The following is a 17,822-nucleotide window of genomic DNA, read 5'->3' on the forward strand; positions in this document are numbered from 1 at the left end:
CACTTTGTCGCTGATTTAAATTCTCGGAACGCTACAGTACGAGTCACTTCACACAAATGAGAAACTGCCATTCAAGGGCATGGTCGGCTTTAGGGGGTCTTCTTGGCAGACTGTTGCTGCTCCATTGGCAGCCGCCGTCTTTCCATCTGTGAGATGAGGCTTTGCCGGGGCTTGACCTTCCGCGGACTGACAGTCTTTTGATAGGTGATGAGGGACTGGATGTTCTGGAATAGGACATTGATCTCTGCACTCCTCTGCTGCAGATGCCTCTGAAGCATGTCAGGCCCCGACAGCGTTAGACCTTTGCCTTGATTCGGCTATGACAGCAAGGAAATATAAAGTGAAGCAGAATGAGTGATTTTGGCCTGTTGGGTCTGCTCTTCACTTGTGTTCCTGCTAGCACTACAAATGATTATTAATTCCACCAGCCACACTAACTTACTCTCAGATTTGCCCTGACATGAAGCTCTGCGCCGTGTGCTCCAGAGGTGAAGTGGTGCAGATGTGCTCCTGGGATTACATGTGGATGTTGAGGTTAGGGGCTCGGCGTCAGGCTGAGGCAGTTGGTAGAGCTTAGCATGAACGTGACGCTTAGTGTCCAGTCAGCTCCAGTGTTTCTTCAAATCCCCTGTGTCACTGCAGTAGGTGCCTCCCCATGGAGTCAGATTCACCCTAATAAAGAGAGGCGGCGTGTGAACAAAAAAAAGCCCCTCAGGGGTTTCATTGTGTCACCCAGACAGGTTGTTATTTCTGTCTGCTGCCAGTTTTATCAATAATTAAACCAAACCTGAAATGCTTCTACAGAGAGAGAGCTGCTGATAATTAAATAGGTTTTAATTACGAAGCAAAGTGCTGGTTTAATACTTATATTTAGGAATGAGTCAACAACCAATCCCACCAAATACAGCCGTTGTTGTGATAGCAGGTGCCCCGTGCTCTGCTGAAGAAAACTGATGATTGTCCTCTAGGACCACCACACCAATCAGCTGATTGGACGGCAGACACGAGAGTGCCAAGCCTCCACGATGGATAGCTTTTAGAATTATGATTAATGTGAACAACCGAACATGCAGTATTTATGATATGTCAGTTGGATTCTCTTTAAAGGAAACCACATCCACCGCCGTCTGGAAAAATCACAATAAATGTTTGACCACTGTTGTTGTAGTGTTTGACCAGCGGCGCTGTCCTCTGTTCAGCCAAACGGGTTGAATAATTAATGTTGGCTTCTATACTCTCAGATGAAGGCATGGCAGGGTTTCAACACATGACAATACCTTCTGCCCGCCACGTTTCCCTTTTATAGGGAAAGTGATTTCAGAGTCTGTGATCTCTATTTCAGGGGGAAAAGAACTGCCTTCTTAGAGGCTTCATCTGAGAGTCCATTGTGTAGGGAGGCAGATACTTCTTGGTTGGGTCATGTAATGTAGTTAAAGGTGTCACGGCATGGATGAACACAAGTAAAAGATGGGTAGGTTTAATCTGTCTGTAGATATCTGTCTGCCTGATGGTGTATGTGTGTGTAACCTGCTTTAGGGGTCAGACGATCTCAGCTCGTGGAAATTGTAGCTTCAGAGATTCAATGGCATGGAAATCTAATTTAAAAAACATTTAATGGTTGAGGCCAATAATGGACAAGAGCGATCCTGACCTTTGATCTCTCTGCATCGCTGGGTCTCCATCAGTCACGTTTTTTTTTTTTTTGTTTTTTTTTTTCCAATGATAACTGCTTCACCCTTCAGCAAGATCTCTGATGATTTCAGTGCCCTCTCACAGGAGAACAACTGACACAAAGAGAGAGAGGAAGAAGAAATTCTACATTATGACTGGAAATGTGGAAGTGCTATTTATTCATAGTTTAAGTATTCTAACTCATCAGTTAACTAAGAAAATAGCTGTGAAATCTGTTACTGAACACAACGTTAACAATCAAATGCCACATCATTTGTAACATTGACATCTAACTGAAGGCATTTGGTTTTCATATTGTTATTTCAAATGGTTCTTGAAAAACATTAATGTCACAAAGAGTTCCCAAATTCAGACAAAATTCCAGGTTCCATTATTCAGAAATGAATATTTAAGTGACTCTGCCAGTCAAATACTGTTCCGAGCGAAGTGAAATAATCACGTCGCTCAAACTGGGTCAGTGAAATTCACAACAGCAAAATCTAAGGAAAAAAAAAAAGGAAATCTGGAAAATCCGTTTTTCAGGCAAATCAGATGCTCAGATTCATCGGTGTGAGAGATGATATGACGAGGTAGCTAGAGACATAGCATGGAATAATGTCTATAGATATATTCTTTACTGGTGTGAAAGAATGAACTTAAAACTTGAACCACTAATTGAACAACTAGTAAGTGTAAATCTGTGCTGTACAGCTGTGGCTTGAACTAAACATTAACAACATAAAATACTGATGTTCAGCAGGTATGAGTGTGTCATCTTGCTAATTGGCACAAATCACAATGTTAACATTGGGGTGAGAATGAATGGCTGGTTATCAACTTTAACATATGTCTTTATTTTATGATTTTTTTAAAAAAGAGCTTGCTGGTGTAATGGTAGCTTTTACAAATCGTATCTTCCATCCTATTTGCTGGAGTAACAAGCAACAAACAAGGTGTCCGTTGCATGAGGACCTTATGGGATTGTAATGATTGTTTCAACTATTGGTCAAACCCTCAGGTGTTGCCAGGGAAACACAGGTGAGCTTGTGAAAAAACTGTAGGCCAGCTTTTGATTACAGAATGCATGCAAATATAAGTTAATGTTTATTTCTTTGGCTAGTGACCATTTCACAGTATAAGCACAATGATGCCTTTTGGCTTGTCTGTGTTTATGGACCAAGGGAAGGCTGGAGCTGCTGTCTCCGTCCTGAGTAAATCACACGAAAATGTAAACCTCAAAATCACACTAAAGAGAAAAGTCACTGAATTCAGAGGGCTTCATCATCTGGAGATCATGAATGTCTCTCCGAAATATTCATGGCAGTCACCCAATCGCCCCAAGGCAGCTGAATGACCAACATTTGTCTTTGTGCACCAATGCTGTACCAAAAATTCTAAATTCAAAAACCAACCTAATTCCAGGTGCTTTAGCTGTAACAGGCGTAAATTTGGCTGCATGTCTCGCATAGATGAGGTTTAAAGCGTCATGGCTTCCACGATCATCTCAGTTCCAGTCTTCACACATTCAAGCTGAACGTAAGGCTTCATTCACCAGCAGCAAAATGAGCAAATTCACACTTTGAGTTCAGTCGTTTCTTTCTTCTTTTTTTTAAAAAAATTTTTATTTAACATGAGCGCCTCCCCATACTAATAACAGTGCTAGATGCTCCACGCTCAGTCTCTCACCTCCTCCGAGTCTCTCGGGTCCTCTCGGGTCAGTCTCTCGGGTCAGTCTCTTGGCTATCCTATCACTGGTCGCTGGGGGACTCCTGCTGCTGCTGCTGCCAGCCCTCGCAGCAAATATTCAGCACGGCCTGCGGGGACGGCTCTGATGAGTCTGATTCACTCGCGGTTGGAATCGTGGTGGGATAGACAACATTTCTTCACACATTTTGCTTTCTTAAAAAGACACCAACACATATACGGCATCCAAATATTACAGTTAATGAGCTATTCATGAGGCATGTTGACGTCTGGCATGTTTTAAAACAAGCAGCAGCCGCAGCAGACACAGGCAAGCTTGGATGCGAGACAAATGCAGACTAATTGCATGTTCCCTGAATGAATTTACATTCATAAGAGAAGAGAGGAAAGGAGCCGTATAAAAGTGGCATTTTTCCTTCCACACCTTGTCCAGATTACTTAAAGACACTTCAGTTTCTCCTTGGCAGGCTGCGGGAGTTTGGGGAGTTTCCATGCTGAGCGAATCCAACACTTCATTATCTGGGGATATCTCCAACTCAGACTTCATGTTTTTAGGGAAACGCTCTGAGGAGGAAAAAAAACAAAAAAAAAACAAAGACACTTCATAATTTATTAAAGTCTTTGAGGTCTTTAACTTGTGCTTCATGAATAAGTCAAAACCGTGTCTCCAGACACCATGTCATATCATCTTTCCCTCACAAGATAAAACTTATACTGTGACAAGGACAGGAAAAGCAATGCAAACTCGAATTCCACTATTTCTTCGCCGATTATAAAATTATCTCTAAAAAAAAAACACACACACACACAAAAGGGCCTCATGTATGCAAATTTCATCTGTGCACCGTTTGTCTACAGTTTCTCTACAAAGTGCATTTCAAACGTCGGTTTAATGACATAGAGATACTCTGTCAAGCTCAAAGAACCCTCTCCTGCTCTGCAAAGCTTTCACTTTGTCAAGGACGTCGACACTGCGGCTGAGGAAGAGGAAGGTTTTACAAGTTAGAAAACTTCGCTGTGGGTTTGTCATCGTAAACCATCTTCTGGGGTTTTGACTTCACCCCAACGTAAAAAAAACAACACATTTTCCCACCTAGATTGTTTTCGAGTTGCCAAATTTTGGAGGTATCGGCAGTAGAGATGTCTGCCTTCCCCGGAATGTAACAGAACTAGACGGCACTCAGCTTGTGGTGCCCGGAGCGCCAAAAAATGTGCATTTGAAAATTCAAAAGCAATGTCTCCTCTCAAGAAAAATCCTGACCCAGTTACTTAAGATAATCTACGGACTTTTGTTGTGAGCGCGGAGGAGCTATTTACCTTCGGCTGAACTACAGAGCCGGTGTGTGAAAAAATACCATCATGAAAAAAAGGGAAAACTAAATTGTATTTTAGTGCCTGATGTAAATACAGTGCATACGTTATGTTGATCTACATGAATCTAGTGTTCTTCAGTCCTGCCTTTTGGGGGTCCTGCAAGTTTTGAGACGTGTCCCTGCTCCAACCCACCTGCTTCACGTGATCAGCTCGTCATCTCTGCTGATGCCTGATTACATCCCATTCATCCGAGGTTCAGGTGTGTTGGAGCAGGGTATCACGGAGACTTACAGCGAAATGCATGTTTTATGTTTCCATACCTCATTAATAACAACACTTTGTCTAGGGTAAGTTTGGAGAAACGACAGTTTGAGTTTACCCCCAGAGGCTCGAACTGACTGTGAATTCTCACCCAGAGATAAACAAAGCAACTGTTTTAGACCCGACAGATGTTGTCAAAGTATAGATTTACAAGCATAATAGTGTTTTTTTTTATAAGGAACAGAGATGCTTTTATTCTGCCTCTTTCTCTGAGCTCTGCAGTTGTATGTTATTTCTTGTTTTTAAATGATTTGTCTGCGCAAAAATGTTATCAACATGACCTTTAAATGTGTTTTGGCGCTTGGAAGCGACACAAGCTGAATGCCATCCAGTGTCGCTCCATTATAGTTTGAGAGAAGACGGGCACCTCTGCTGTCGATATCCCCAAACACACAAGACAGCTCACACCAAAACAATCAATACGTATAAAAAAAAAGCACCACGGGCAAGAGGAAAAATATTTGTTTTTCATTTTAGGGTGAACTGTCCCTTTAGCGCACTCCCCTGCTCAGATGTCAACCCCAAAGTCTTGTGAGGAGCTTGTGATGTTTCTTTGCCTGGGTATTAATAGTCTGCAAATGCAAAAGGAAAAACAACTCTCCAGACATTTCCAGCCAAAGTTCATTTTTGGAGGTTTTTGAGTCAGATAGGCGTGTTTGAAGTCGAATTTTGCACTGTGTTTAAACAAAAGGTTTTTTTGTTTTTGTTTGTTTTTTTTAATCAAAAGACTAAAATTCACACACGCAGCTTTTCTTCCTCTTCTTTTTGTTGTTGTTGATATTTTGCCTTCTGTCTTGGACGTCAATTAGCTGCGCTGCTTGGTCCCTGTCACGGCACGGCATTCCCTCCGACCCCTTTGTTTAACGGTCCAGCATTTGCAGCGTTGATTCCGTCCCTGCTGATTTACCTGGTGAGTCAAGTGACGGCATCTGCACCTCTGTGATGTCCTCGACTCGCTGCCGTGCAGATGTGAGCAGACAAACCTCACATGAATTACATAAAAAGAAGACGAAGGAAAAACAAAAAAACAAAACAAAACAAACCTTTTGAATCGGATAAAGAAAGCGGTCAAACGGAGACGGCCTGTTTTGCTCCTCTCGCACCATAGCAACCGCAGAACAATGGGCAACTGTTTCCATGGCTGACACGTTAACAGAAAAACCAGAGAGAAAAGAGAGAAAAGTCTACCGAGGTTCTTTCAAGTCCACCTCTTCTTTTGTTTGATGTTTTTTTTTTCATAAGTTCTTCCTCACTGTTTCCATTACATTCAGTTATTTGACTCATAACATTACACCTTTAAAGTAGAGCTCATCTTTTCATCTGCAGTGTATCAAAAGGTTGCTTTATGTTTTCTATACAGTTCCACCTTGTTTTTTTTTAACTGCAACTCTTTGTTTCTGTGTCGATGTTCAGTGCTTGTGGTTAGTTCTTTGGCCGTGTAAACATCAACTTCTCATGCCAGTAAAACCCGTCAGATATTTAAATATCCATCGGTCTTTTCAGCCCCTACTGTAATCTAGAATAGAGTCAGACATTAATGTCCCGGCTGGCGGGGTCGTAGCCGGGATATTAATAACACAGAGGTCATGAGTCGTAGCTCTGTGGGGCTCAGGGGCACGTCCCCTCCGAGAAGACTCTGAAGACTATCGTATAAATCTGTACATTCTTAAAGTAACTACGATCACTGAGGAAATGAATGTCAGTGCCAGATTTTAGCTGAGAACTGGACCAGGATCCAGCACACGAGATATGTCACAAACATGGACAGTTTTGTTTTTTGTTTTTTTGCAGGTTAGCTGGGCAGGGATGGAACAAAAGTACTTGGTTATTTGGTTGCTGCCTGAGAATGGAATTTCATCTTTGACTTGGGAAATGATAACATGTCCCACAGATTGAAGGAAGCTGTATTCAGTTGTTACACAGGCATTATAGAGTATGTCTTTCAATGAAAAATATAATATACATGCACAAAGTGTCCTTTAAAGTAAAATAATACATGTAAATTTGCAATGAAATTAAAAATAACAGACGTTTTTAATTACTGATCTATGTATCATAATGTTAAATGACGGTTAGTTTTAGCAGTTGTTACTTTAATTGACCATGTTAAGCGAACGGGGAGAGAAAAAAAGACAGAGAGAACATGACCTCGGTGTCCTCGGTGGTTGCTACAAGCTTGCCTGGTGGGCTGGATTTCTTTACAGACAGTAGAAGAAGTCAGCACATTACATTGTACACAAACACAGCGCAAGATCCACATCACCTCTACTGTTCCCATAGATCATGGAGGTGACTGTTTTTGTAATAAAAGCCTGTGGCAGATGGGGGGGAAAAGAAAAAAAAAAGAAAAAAGGACAATCTGTGCGTTAGTTCTACCTTTGGGAAGACCCTCCGCACCGATGGCTGCATCTATTATTCAATGTGTGAGGGATGTCGAGGGTCCCGAACAATAGTCTTCGCCCTTGAGGTGGCCCCTCGCTTCACACAGGTGCTTGAAGGTCATCGAGGATAATGCCGGTAATCTTTCGGCACAGCGTGGCGAGCACCTGGAGTGACGTGCCTGCGATTTCTGGCCCCTTTTCTTTTTAAAAGGAAAAACAAAAAGAAAAACTGAATGGTTTCTACCGACTTGATACATTTTGAGCTCAGGAAACGCCATACTCTGGAGGAGGCAAGAGAAAAGGAGTGAAAGAGAATATTCATGTGACAGTGGCGCGTTTGTGCCATCTGCAATTTCCATAAAAATCTACAGTGCGAGTGTAAATCAGCCGTATACCCACATCCAGTGACTGTATGAGCTCAATAATTTAGAGGTCTGGGAATAACACTAATTAACAGGCCATATATAGTAACTAGATTATGGAAATAAATCATTACAGTAGTCAGCAATTGACTAGAAGTCTAGACTAGTTGGAGTGGATCAAAAATGATGTTGCCATCAGCTGCAAGTCGATTGATAATGCATTTGAACGAAGATCAGACACACTAGAAGTATAAAGTATATGTGGCCTTCAAAAAAAAAAAGTTTTTTCCTTTTTTTTTTTTTGCCCAAGAAGCGATGCTACTAACTGTCACGCTCTTGTCATTCCAGTCTCATTGTATGTGTTGTCTGGATTGCTCTACTGTCTCTTGCTCCGTTTCTGCCCCCTGTGCTCCTCAGCAGCCTGCACCTCCCTCATTAGTCCAGCCCTCTTCCCAGTGTTCTTCTTCTTCTGTGGTTCCTTCCCTCATTCCCCTCGCCTGTGATTCTCCACCTCTCTCCACCTGCACCGAAACCCCCTGTCTTAATTTGGTTTTTGTTTGTTTTATATATTCACTTCCGGTTGTTAGTTTAGTCTGCGGAGTTTCCCTATTCCTGCCATGATCCTGAATAAAACTTCATCCACTGGATATTCCCGCCACCTCGTCCGATTTCATCGTGACACCAGCGTGGTTTATTTATCCAACAAATGCAGCGGTTTCATTTTTCATGTTTTGTATACCACAAAAAAAAATCTTTGCATACGCACTGCAGCTTCTGTCATACCGTATCTCTCTCCGTCCCTCTCACACACTTTACTTCTTCTGGACAGCATTAAAAGCCCCCGCAACTAACTGTTGACTGAGTTGTTGAGGAAACTGACTGAGAGATAATTACATTTAGGGAATGTTATGCCTGCGATATGAATAGAAGGTGCAATCAGTGGAGAAGAATACAACCTATTACATTCTTTTGCTTCAGACTCTACTGGGTACCGCACAGCCTCACACAACAAAGCACGCAATTTGCCGTTTTGCAAAAAACACGATGTAGTGTTTATTTCTTAAATAATTCAAATTACCGAACACAACCTGAACATCCAATTAAAAAAAAAAAACAAAAAAAAAACAACTCACTTGAACTCATGCAGTTTTATTCAACACCCAAAGGAAGTCTTATTAATGTTACAGTACATTAGTATAACTTGCTGCATGGGGCTGGATGAGCAGCTATTAAACTGAGAAAACAGGTATGGGATGATTTGGGAGATGTGAGGAGGGATTGGTAGGGATGATGGGCATCTAAAATATGTGTGTTTAAGGTTTGCCACCTATTCTCTGTACGTACAACACGTTTTTCTATAATGAGAACCAATGACTAGTACTTGCTGAAAGAACTTCTTCCTGGAACTGCCTTCTTGGAAAGTCAGAGGTTGTAGTCAGCCCTGGTATGCTGGGCATTCATTGGATTTCCCACGTTTTTTTTTTTCAGTCATCGTTCAATCCTGGACTCCGGCTATACTCTTCCATGAAAACAATTTCAATATCAATTTAGCGGTGCATACATCACAGCAGCTGCTGGAAAGCACAACACGCATACTGCAAATATGGACCAATCACAGACAGCCCACACTTCCTCCCTGATACTTTTTATTTTCGTGCTGCTAGGGTTCCAAGCTGATCTTAATGCTTTCTGAGAGGTCCGCATCGCCAAACCATTTGACCCAATCTTCCATAAATCTGTTTCTATTAAGCTCAAGCTCCGTACAGTCGGAAAGTCACAGCAAACGACAATAAGCACCACTTTAGGCGGATATAAGGCTGTAAACTGTGAAACAGCCATAAATGATATCAGCTTTGGCCAATCCTCTGTATTTCTCTCTTCATTTACATGAGTTCTTATATTTTCCGGGATGACTTCTCCTTTTTCCCTTTGTCTGCTCAGTCGCTGCAACTAGATAATGAAACTGTAAGGGCGGGATATGCAGGTCTGCATCCGGCCAAGGAGAGAGTAAATCTCTGAACTCTTCATTTGGATGTTGCTGCTGCTTGTCATGGCTCTCTTGATAAATGAGCAGAGTTAAAAGAAACCCTCCCACTTTTTATTAAGGTCTTTGTAATAAGCTTTAGTGAACAGGTAATAAGGTCCTCATAGGATTAGTGTTAACTAGTTAACTGGTGTTAATAGTAGTTAATAATATAGTAACTGTAAATGATCGCTTAATGAAGGATCTGTTTAGCAACAACAAAGCTTGGTACATGATACACTGATATAATAGTTTAGTATCGTCAGTTTCTCTTATTAATAGTGTTTGTTACCTTATTGTAAACAATTCTAAAACAGTCAAAGCTGTTATTAATGGCCACTAAATGCGGCATTCTATCTTCCATGTTAAAATTGCTAACACTAGCTAGCCAACACAAACATTGCTAACACTAGGTAACGTTAACATTGCTGATACTATCTAGCTATCAATACTGTTAAGACTAGGAAATGTTGACATAGCTAAGGCTAGCTCTCATTGACCTTGCCAACACTAGCTAGCTAACATTAGGGTTGATAACACTAGGTAACATTAACATTGCTAACGCCAGCTAATGTTAACAGTGTTTACATGATTCAGCTAACATTACCATCCTTAACATCACTTAGGCTCGCTAACATTAACATTGCCAGTGCTAGCTGATTAACATTATCATTGCTAACACTAAATAACGTTTGCATTGCTAATGCTAGCTAGCTGCTGTTAATATTGCTAACGCCGACTGATGTTAGGGGCGTACAGTCAGCTGGGTATTTTTACACTGTTCCGGAAACCAGCAACTACCAAGACTCGACAAAACAGAGATACCTTGTGATAACAACAGTGTTATACTGTTGGCTCATTTAGCTGTTGAAAGAGTTCTTACATAGACACAAACAAAACATTTAGGACCAGACAAAATTTAGACAAAGGTTGATTTCACAACCACAACAATGTTTTCATGGAAAAGAGATTTTTGCACCTTTTTGTAAGCTTTGGGTTATTTTATAAAATTATTTGTCTACATAAAATGACCTTTAAGCATCTGTAAACTGTAATCAAGTTTCTCATAAGTACAAATGAATCATTATCAATGTCTTACAGTTTCACAAAGAACATGTTTAATATGCTTTTGTTAACAGACTTATGCTTATTAATGTTCAAGCATCTCTGGAGTTTAAAATCCCTCTTTACTCAATTCTTATTCTATGGTCCTCATTGTGCAGCTCCTGCATTTGTCTTGTATGAAACAAAGAGAAATACTTGCTTTGATGGTGCATTTATCATCACCCACCTTCAGCGCTGAAGCACACAGTGTTTCTCTGATGTGCAAACGTGACGCTCTTGTGACTGTGCGCACACACTGATGTTTGGGCCCAGGGCAAAGGTCAGAGGCTTGAAGGGAAGCTTACATACACGCGGGTCAATAGACAACCAATTCTAGCACATCTTCAAAGATCCGGTCTTTCTGAGGCAGACATCTCCAACGGGGGTCAGATTAAACCTTCAGACACAACACGGAGATTAGCGCCACACCCGTTCTGACCTTTAGCCGGACAGCAGTAGGTTAATCAAAGAGCCTTCTCTGGTGTTCTTTACCATTTGGTGTCCACGATACAAAAGGTACAGTTAAGACTGTTTTTTTTCACACCTAATCACACTGTCATTAAATTCCTAATTGACTAATTAATGAAATGGTTTGACATTTTAGGAAATATGCTTATTCAATTATTATTGATTAAGGCCCATGAAAATAAAAAAATAAGTAACTGACATGCTAATTATTCTGGTGGTGCCAGGCAGGCTCATTTGTGTAATGTGCATGCAGAAGAAGGTGTAAAAACGCCTGTTTGATGTTTTATAAGGGGTTATTTGTTGCCACATCATTTCTTGTCTTGATGCTAAGCTACGCTATCCAGCTGCTGGCCTTTGCTTCCTGAGTGCTGATATGATAAAATACAATATGAGAGTGGTATCGTCTAACTCTCCTCCAGAAAGACGATTAACATATTTCCCAAAATGCGGAGCCATTACTTAAAGGCCCGATTTCTTTTTGTTTAAATGAGTATAATGGCAGTTATTATGGAGGAACAATTACCATATCATTCCACTGGGATGGTAGCATGTGGAGTAGACTTTATTTGTGAAAATGCCTTTGATGCCGGGCGCCACGTCCTTGTCCTCCAAGATTATGTAAGTGAAGTCAGACGCTCCTGCGCAGGACATCATAATGGCTACTGTCCCAGAAGGATAACTTTGTCTATTAAGGATCATTAACACTGTGCAAACCTTTTATCAAAGGGAACAAACGTGTACCCTCTCATTAAGTACTTTCACCTTGTCCTTGATCTTCCGCTTTGAGCGCTGCCTAAAAGGATACAAAACATCACCCGCTCCGTGTGGACATGAGGTGAGAAAACATTTCTCACTTTTGTAGAACTTTCTTCATCACTTCCTTTATCTGTGACAGAAAATAATCACGTTATTTATTAAATTCCTGGCTAATACACCGAAGATGAAAAAGAGCTTCTTGGGGTTTATGTGAGGTGACAGCACAGCACTAAGAGTAACAGCGTACCTCCGGCTCGCCATTCTTTTCTTCCTGCAGTGAAAACACGCCACTGGTGGTTTTTGATATCTATATTAGGGATGTGAGGCTCATTGTTGATGTAAGAAATCTTTTTGTTTTTTATCTTAATGCGGTCTGAGCTAGAAAAAAAATGAAAAACTTTTTATTGGTTGTTGGCCATTGAGAAGCATAAAAGAATGCACATTTCATATATCCATCATTTGTATTTGTGAACTTGTGAGTCTAGACTAGGGGCCCAAGGTTGCATACTTGCAAAACTTTTGTACTCAAGTTTTCTTGTGTAAGTTTTCTCCGGAGTTGAAAATGTATCATCCTACAGAGAGAAGTATTTTATTTCCTGCACAAGTGGGAGAAATGCACACAACAATGCCAAAACCCGAAGGGCAATTTGCAGATCAAATTCAGATTGCGATGGAATGGAGCTCTATTATGGTCTTCAATACAGCAAATCAATATCAGGGTAAATGTAATGCAGGTCAGGTACATGTATGTCCTTTAGCAGCCATTTTCAAGATCCAAGCAACATATAAAATAATTCTCTCTCTCTCTTCCAGGATGAGTCCTCCCATTCATTTAGCTCGCTCGCAACAGCCGAGAGCCGAGTAAAAGAAAATGTAATTTTTTACACTTTGCGTTTTTCTGTCTCTTCACATTGATCCCTCCAATGAAAAGTCTGTCTGAACACTCATAACGTCTAACGAATTTTCAATTTTCTTGCGAAAGGTGAAACAAGCCGCGCTCACTCCCCCTCTCCAAGACTTCTCTCACTCTCCTGCAGTTCTGCTACAAGCGAAGGGGCTGACAGAGCTGCTGGCAACACACCCACCGAGCGAGATGCACATCCTGTTTCGATTCAACCTCTGGAACCTACGGGAAAAGAGAAAGAAAAAACAGATTCACGATCACCTCTCCACCTCTGATATTATAGCCTCCACTCGCTGCTATTACTGCTGGGGAAATGAAAAAGGCCATCACTGTCATTTCCAGGCACTATGGGCAATATAGATACAGGAGTAAGTCGACGGTACCTTTACAGCGGTGGGAGTTTGTTTTGGCTCCGGCTTATGTGCAAGGCAGCCCTGCACAAGGTATATCATTTTCCTTCTCTGGCAACTTCTCATTCTGTGTCCTGATGGGAAAGACTTTTATCAACTGTGGACTTGTGAAGATTGTTTCATATGAACTACTACACATACAATATAGCTATTATGTTGAATGTGTAGAAGACTTAGCAATCTGTTTATTGCACCAACTGTAAAGCCAAAGACACAAATTGGTGATTTTGGTCATGGTCGCAGAAGAACTTTGATCATTCTGCCCTTTCTGCAATGTGTAAACGTAGTGATACCAATGTGTATAAATGTGTAGTTACAGGAAAGTGTCATGCAATTAAATTGTTTTAAATTTGAATATATGGCCAGAATTCAGAGGTACTGTAGCTACAAAAAACAGCTAGCTATCCACTCTAGCTAGCTACCGTTAGCTTGTTAGCCCATGGCTCAGTTAGCCATGGAGGCTACTGACCTGAAGTTGAAGACTAATTATGACCAGCCCACAGGGGTTGTGGAAAAGACAAACCAAGACTGACTCTGTCGGTTTTATTTATTTTATGTCAAGTTCGTTTTACAATGACATATGAGACAATTAAGCTTGTCTTAGTTCGGTAAAAGAGAGTGACCTAAATTCAGACAGTGTATGGTTGTATTTTTCTTTTTAGAAAGGAAAAGAGAAGTTGTAGTTTTTTTTATTTCTTGACATTTTGTGGGTTCATTTGTTCATTTTTTCACAGTTGACACTGTCTGTATCTGGCAGCTGAAACTAACTAAATTCGACAAACACATCTTGGGTTACAAAGTGGTGTAATGTGATTTAAGCTGCTAACTTTAGCAGTCGTCTCTGCAACAGGGCTCATAAACATATTTGAGTTATTTGAGTTAATTTTTTGACTCTTTTAAACTAAAATTACCTCCATATCTCACTAGTGTCCTCGTCTGAGTGAAGCTTACACGTTACATACACGTTTTGTCATCTAAACCTACCTAAAGTGAAGTACCTGCCTCCCACTTCTCAATTTTAATTTTTTACTAATACATCAGAAACAAATGGAATTTAAGTGAAATGAAGGTCACTTTGGCTGCATCAGCAAACTCATTTAATTTCCTTACAAAAGTCATATTCATTGAAATTCATATTTAGCCCCTCTTCCTCTGGAGTCCCGCCTGCAGTGGCTCTATGCCCAACATCCAGTTTGAGAACCACTGATCTGTGATATTATGAATATTAATACATCATCATTGATTTCTATTTATCATTTTAATTATAATCTATATTAATGATATGAATCTGGAAAATTAGCAACTAAAACTGTCAGATACACGCAGTGAACTAGAAGTACAAAACAGAATAAAATGTAACTACAAGTATATCGAAATTCTAGATTAGTGCAGTACATAAGTAAATATACTTAGTTACTGTCTGCCACCAAATCTTTGTGCTGTTCAAATAGAATTGACTTCACCTGACTCGGCATAAAACACACATTTTGCCTGGAGCCACCAGGCCCGCTGTCCACACTCAGCAACCTCTGCCTGCAACGACCGCGGATCGTCAATTTCCTTTTGCACCGCGCAAAGTAATTGGGAAACTTGACAGATGTCGTGAGAGGCAAGAGGGGGCAGGAACAGGTGACCCCCCCCCCCCTCGCCACCCAAACTGATGACATGGCTTACCTTGACAGCTGAAAGAGAGGCTCTGCTCCACCCACTCCCAATCTGTCCGGGTCCAAGTGCTCACCAAAAGTAATGAATCTTCCATCCGGCGCGCGTGCCTCCATTGAACTCTGGTGAGTCTGGACGTCTGAGGAGGATGGAGACAAAAAATGACAGCAGCGCTTTAATGGCAAAACTCTATTCATCTTAGAGACAAACTGGTAGAGCTTTGGCCTTGCGGCAGCAGAGCACAGAGCCACCTGAACAAGAAGACCTGCAGCTGACATTGTTATCTCCTAAAGTCATTTTGGCTGACATGCTAGCAAATGATGTCATTCTTGGTCAACACAGCAGATAGTATTTGTTGACTTCCTTATTTTGCTATAGCTGCCATATCAGCCTGGGTATGTTGTGCTGTTCTGATGAGATAAGAGGCTAATGTTGAGGGGCATAATGCTTTGTAGTATCCCTGACATAAAAAATGGTGGCCAGTCGGCTGATTGATAACTGTAAGCAAACCAGTCTGAATAGGAAGACCACCTAGTTAATGTTTTTGTAAAGGTTGGACAATTAGACTGATTGTGTTGGCCTAAAGTTTGATTTCTCCTAAAACCAATGTCACAGCCGAGCCTCAGACTAGTGTTTTGACTTTGATTTCATACATCTTTATCAATCAGAGATAAAGCCAAATGGAACTTCACTCACTTTGACTGTTTCAACACAGCAATGGTGCCCTCAGCAAGCAATACATGTAAATCAGACAGTGGAGGCGTTTTTTTTTTTTTTTTTTTACGTGGTGTTTACAAAAATGACTTTTTAAAGCCTTTGACCAGCCTCAGTTATGTTATTATGTGACCTTTAAGAACAGCACAACCAAAGGCTAAGCATTACAAACTGTTTTGAGATCAATTTTACAGCAGACCCAAATGAAAATGTGGGTGAAATGTAAACATGTAGGTTAAATATATGCTGTGATATAAGCATAGCCATTTCTTGCTACCTACATTATGTGGACTACAGTATGTGGTTACACAGGGCCACCTGGGGGTTCCTGTGCTGTAATTAAATATTCTTATGAATGGGCTGCGGAACTGTGACCGCACTGACAACAGATGTGTTGTTACACCTTGTTGCAGTGGCTCAGCAGGGTCAGCAGACATCCTGAAATGTTGGGGGCACTCCTGAATGAAGAGCAGCTGTTCCAAATCCCAAATTCTGTCCCGTTGGTCCCAAAGATTGGGAGTTACAGATAAAAAGAGAAGCCTAGACGAGAGCTGTCTGCGTGCTGCGAGACTCGACTTGACTTGAGACCTCGCTTGGTGACACAGTATTATTAAAAAATGCCGCTCTGAACATATTTTTAGAACGCTGTCATGAATAATTAATAACATAAAGGAGATGGTGGCACAACAAGCTGCTGCTGTCACCTGAGTAAGTAAAACTCAAAATCCAAATAAGAGAACCCTATCATTAAAATGATCAATTAGTCTGAATCAATTAGTCGATGAATTGCATTTTTAATCTCTAAATCAATGAAAATATTCTGATCAAGTTACTTATGTGAGCTTTAATTTCAGGATTTTTTCTCCATCAAACTGATGAGACTAAATAACAGATCTCATTCCAACAGTTTTAAACCAGATGATGAAGAATGCAGCTGCCACTGTGGGAGGAATTGGTGATTAAAATATTTTCAAAATGTGTTTGTAAGCTCTTACAGCTCAATAGCACTCTTATCTTCCACAGAAATGTCTGTCTCTATGAAATGACTGCAGCATACCAGTCACCTGTATAATGGTTCATTTGTCTTGTTAAGACATCTCAGACCAACTTGTCCTCACCAGCTAAACAACCTTATAGGTCGACTATAAAAGCAGTTTATTAAGACCCATGTTGATGTTTGTTGTTGGGTTGCAACCTCTACTGGCTGTAGTAATTATTACCGCAACAAAGGAGGAAGTCAAGCAAAGAAGTAATGAGTTGGGAGAATGAGAAAGTCCTTTGAGGTTGGGGTAAAAAAACAGATAAATCCACTGTATAACCTAGAGTAAACTGTGAGCTATTTCAAACTTACTAATGAGGTGAATTTAAAGTAGTTACAATCATTACAAAGGATAAAGAGAAACTATTTTCCACTGGCTGTGAGAGTCAGTTCATCCTTTGCACAACACTGTATAAAATCGGTTTAAACTCTATTAAATTTAATTCTACAGCCCTGGTGTTGTAAAATAACTATAAAATGAACCTTTAACCTTTTTTTAGCCTCAAACACCGGTATGTTTGCAGCTGAAGTTAGCCTACATAAATAACCTAGTTATTTTAACCCAAACCATGATGTTTTCTTTAACCTAACCTGTAAGTGAAACTGTACAACAAAGTTTCGGTATGTTGGTCGCTGGAACGGAGCAACGGTCATATTGTTTTGGCAAAGCTTCCTATTTACTCGTTTAGATATTTATTTTATCCATTTCATACACTGTAATGTCTAATTAAGTGCCAAAAATATATAATTCAAAAATCAATTAAAGGAATCGGAACCCTACCACCATAGTTCTTGCACAGGGCCCCCACAGTGCTAGAAACGGCCCTGTCAATAACACACCAAATTATTAATCTTGAATGAATGTTCTTGTCATGTTTATAGGTCTTTCTACTGTAAATTTAATACGTTACTTACAGATTCTCTTTTATAAGCAATGCACTGAGAGATCCTGGTTCTCTCCAATGGCCTACATGGGGATAAATGCAGTT

The 17,822-nt window shown here is 40.6% G+C and overlaps 2 long non-coding RNA genes across 4 annotated transcripts; both read right to left on the minus strand.

The window, feature by feature from the left end:
* Positions 1-109: 109 nt before the first annotated feature.
* On the minus strand, positions 110-6,112 carry LOC119026156. Of its 3 annotated transcripts, none has more exons than XR_005077058.1 (6): positions 5,918-6,112; positions 3,800-3,939; positions 3,358-3,485; positions 1,652-1,784; positions 443-672; positions 110-317 (listed from the first exon to the last, which is right to left on the minus strand). It is a non-coding gene; the product is annotated as an uncharacterized LOC119026156 (long non-coding RNA). The 3 variants fall into 3 exon arrangements; XR_005077059.1 differs by having other exon boundaries at positions 3,358-3,570; XR_005077057.1 differs by having other exon boundaries at positions 3,358-3,939.
* Positions 6,113-11,797: 5,685 nt separating this feature from the next.
* LOC119026158 lies at positions 11,798-12,484 on the minus strand. The gene is made up of 3 exons (XR_005077060.1): positions 12,352-12,484; positions 12,154-12,234; positions 11,798-12,027 (listed from the first exon to the last, which is right to left on the minus strand). It is a non-coding gene; the product is annotated as an uncharacterized LOC119026158 (long non-coding RNA).
* Between the last annotated feature and the right edge of the window lie 5,338 nt (positions 12,485-17,822).

The sequence above is a fragment of the Acanthopagrus latus genome, chromosome 9 (assembly GCF_904848185.1).
Source record: "Acanthopagrus latus isolate v.2019 chromosome 9, fAcaLat1.1, whole genome shotgun sequence".
NCBI classification, from domain to species: domain Eukaryota; kingdom Metazoa; phylum Chordata; class Actinopteri; order Spariformes; family Sparidae; genus Acanthopagrus; species Acanthopagrus latus.